This window comes from Alosa alosa, chromosome 7 (genome assembly GCF_017589495.1).
Source record: "Alosa alosa isolate M-15738 ecotype Scorff River chromosome 7, AALO_Geno_1.1, whole genome shotgun sequence".
NCBI classification, from domain to species: Eukaryota; Metazoa; Chordata; class Actinopteri; order Clupeiformes; family Clupeidae; genus Alosa; species Alosa alosa.
In genome coordinates, this window is record NC_063195.1 from 2,629,172 (window position 1) to 2,633,396 (window position 4,225).

Here is a 4,225-nt window from a genome sequence, read left to right on the forward strand (position 1 = left end):
CAAAAACATACTGCGCTAACCAGAAGTGCGAAAAGGTGCAATACATCATAATTCCACTAGGGGCAGGTCCCAAAAGGGAGCATGTCTATAGACCCCCATGTTAAGTCTATGGAGTTAACTCACCCATGTTTGTCACTAACCTGCTCCGCATGTCCATCTGGGAACTTTTCATTGAAGACCTTTTGGGAAGGGGCGGAAATACTGTTTAGCTGATTGGATAAACCATTTGTCTATCACCACCTTTGTTGGTTATCGACGGGCCAAATCAACCAATTAGATGAACAAAGTGTTCTTCTAATGCCTTCATTTAACATACAATTAAGTTAGGTAATGTAACTAACGTTAAGATGTTTTAACTTACCTTTTGTATGTGACATGAACCTAATCAACGACAATTCCCATCAAGTTTTCACGGTAGGTCCTACCCTTCTGAAGAAAGTATATTCCTCCATTATGAACTGGAATCGGCCGTGGAGGGTGTCTGTGTCGTTCATTCCTCCCAGCTGCATGGCTGAGACTCATAGCTTCACAGCTTACCCAGGAATACTTTCTAATTTGAATAAAACTTGTGCGATAGCTATGCTCAGCTCATCTCATCTGTGGATGCCGTCATGTTGTTAGATTATGTCACACCTCAACCCGCCTCAAAGCCAACGCTGATTGGACGTTCGTTTGGAGAACTGCTCTAAATTCTCTTTAACGAAAAGTTGCCAGACTGATCTGCGAGTGAAACCCTGAAGCTCGCGAGATCAGGATGGTCTCACGAGGCTAGTTTGTCACTACACCACAGGACAAAACAAACTCAACAGGTGATGTAGAATAAAAGCCAAATGAACAAGATGGAGGGGGCATGTGTTTGTGTTCGAAGAGTAGACGTGTGTTGTCTCTCTGCTAGAAAAAGATGATCTTTGAGAAGCCATAAAGCACAGGAGCAGATTTCCTTCTGAACCTGAATCACACACACTTCATTCATGCATTGATATTTCATTAGAAGACCAATCCTGTCACTGCTCCAACAAGTCCAGCAAGAGTGTGAGATTCCTTCATGTCGTGTGCTTTGTCACCACTAAAACACTACATAGCTCTGTTTTGCAGGGATTTGAATACATATACTTAGTATAAGTAATTTTGAGTCAGAAAAACAAGCATGTTTTATCATTCTATATCAACACATACATACTGACATCTCAGATCAGCAAATCATTTTTCAAAGAAATTCAGCAAATAACTAAACTTTAGGGAGAACAGAATACATCATATTGTTGTTGTTGAAACATTCTCATCATCCACACATTCATTTATGGGAACGAGCATAATATGAAGAAAGCAATATCAGCATTTGTTTAGTTTCATCAAAACAGCAGTACATAATTGAATATACATACATACATTACACATGTGTATGAACAGGAGCGTGTGACTGGTGTTCCTGCAGTTTATTTATACAGTCTATGGGCCAAAGCTGGAGCTAATGCCATAGTAACAAGCCCTGCTCAACTGCCAGGGCCACAGATCAAGGATCACAATGGATGTTGCTACGGTTACATGGTTACTGCGGAATGTTGCGCAGTGTCTTGACTTGATGAAAAAGTCTGAATTTTGGCAGTTGGTGAAATAGACAACAGTGTCATACAAACCACACACACACACACTCACACACACACACACACACACACTGTTATACAATAGACACAGTAACCGATTGTAAATAACAACTACAACAACACATTACATTTATATAGCGCTTTTCACACCCAAACACACACACACACACACACACACACACACACACACACAGTGTTATACAATAGACACAGAAACCGGTTGTAAATAACAACTACAAGAAGACATTACATTTATATAGCGCTTTTCACACCCAAACACACACCCACCCACCCACACACACACACACACACACACACAGTGTTATGCATTTATATAGCGCTTTTCACACCCAAAACACACACACACACACACACACACACACACACACACAGTGTTATACATTTATATAGCGCTTTTCACACCCGCATGGAGAGACAGAGTAGAGTCAGGGGCGGAGCTTGGGGTGCGGATCCGCAGGGGCCGGTCGGGCCCCTCCCCACCTCGGTAAGGTGGGACGGGCCTCCCACGCACAAGGCGGAGGAGTTAAGATCCTGCAAGCGGTTTCTTTTCAATCATTTTCATCAGAGTGGGACTTATTAGGCTTATAGGTTGCCCCAGTCAGGACGAGTTATGACTCCACGGTTGCTGAAAAGTTTTGAAATTTACTTTGATGATTTAGTAGGTGTAAAATATTGAATAAAATGTTCTGCTGTATGACTGGCTTTATTTTAACTCTCATATTGAACTTTTTACGGCGTGCAAATTTACAAAATTGGATCAACGATATTGTCTCCTACAGGCGTCAATGAGAGAACACTTACACTTACATGATTTTGGTTTTGATTTTCTAATTGGAGTAAGTCTTTGTGACAACACATCATGATACATTTGATAATGTTTCATCATTGTTTTGGTATGAAGCATCTTTTACGTAGCCTAATGAATGTGCTCTAGAAAGTGAAAAGTAACCCTAACCTAGGCCTATCGCGCTTTGTGTCTGAGTCTGTGCACACGGCTTTAATTGATTACGTTCACTCAAATGGAGAACACATCAATCCCATGGTATTTTTTGCCTAAAATGCATGAAACATGCAAGTTCAAAATCCCGCAGGTAGCGTTACATCTCCGTTTCATATTTGCCTAGGCTACTAGCCTACAATAAATGAATTGAACGAACTCAACTGACAACAGGTATACTGATTCGGTCATTGAGACTACAGAATACAGACTACAGAATACAGTACAACAAATGTTCTGTCTTTCTGAAGTTTATTTTTGTATTCGGGTACAGCCTAATTGCCTAATGTCTTGACAATAGTTTTTCTTACGGGCTTGCTATTTAAACTGACTGCGCGCTCTGAACTTTCCTGCCAGGTTTATGGCGTGAACCGCTACATCTCGGCTCTGGCATTGCCTAAACTAATCGTGTGGGAAATCAGATTATCTGGCAATATTGGGCTTTGAAAGTAAGGGATATTTGCTCAGTAATAGTAGGCCTAGGCTACATTTTGTAACATTTATGGAGAAACCGAGGGAAGTTAAATTAGAAATTGTTGGAAATTGAAAACACATACAAAAAAAAGATTCGAGGGGTTTTTGAAAGAGATTGGGGCTTGAGCCCCGAGAAACCACCCATCCGCCAATGCAACCACCCAGCAGTAACTTCTGCATTCAGTGAGATTTGCACCGCCTAATTTTTATTTTTGACTCTTCCCACACCGTTGCAAGCTCTGAGCTCATTCTCCAAGTTAAAGACCATTTAAAACCACTTGAGGAGCACAGTGGGACAGGAGAGACTGAGGATTTGCCATGTTGTGGAGCGCCAAGGTTCGTCGTGATGCCCTTCAAATAGTGCTGCGTTTTATTGTTGATTTATTATTAGGGTCATGTAGCCTAATGTTTTTTTGTTGTTGTTCTCTTGGTTACACTTCATATAATGTTCGATGGACTTCAAAATGACATAGTTGCTCTCCGTGGCTGGCTTGCTTGTAAGACCAGCTGTTGCGTGGCATGTGTAGCCTATGTTGTAAAAATTATGTTATGGGTGAGTTTAATAAAGGGCCGGTCATGTGCCCTCACCGACCCAGCTCTGACTTGTTCCGCCACTCAGTAGAGAGAGAAAAAGAAGGGAGGGGGAATAGAGACTGAGGGAGAGAGAGAGGAAGGGAAGGGAAGGGAGGGTAGAGAGAAAGGGTGGATGTACCTGTTGCAGGGGGAGCTCATGTGATCTTGCACAGGGACACTGAGCAGCCAACCCAAAGCCTAAACCCTGGATAGAGGGGCTCAGTGAATGTGGAGTGGAACGTGTGCAGGTGGGTGAGTGTGTCAGTGGAGACGCTGTAGAAGGACAGAGTGCCGGCCGGCCAGTCCAGGTAAACTCCTACTGTTCTGGAGCCGGAGGAGGGGGCAGGTATGTCAGTCTGTTCATTAAGTATAAGTATAAGTATAAGTATATATACTCTTTTGATCCCGTGAGGGAAATTTGGTCTCTGCATTTATCCCAATCCGTGAATTAGTGAAACACACTCAGCACACAGTGAGGTGAAGCACACACTAATCCCGGCCCAGTGAGCTGCCTGCAACAACAGCGGCGCTCGGGGAGCAGTGAGGGGATAGGTGC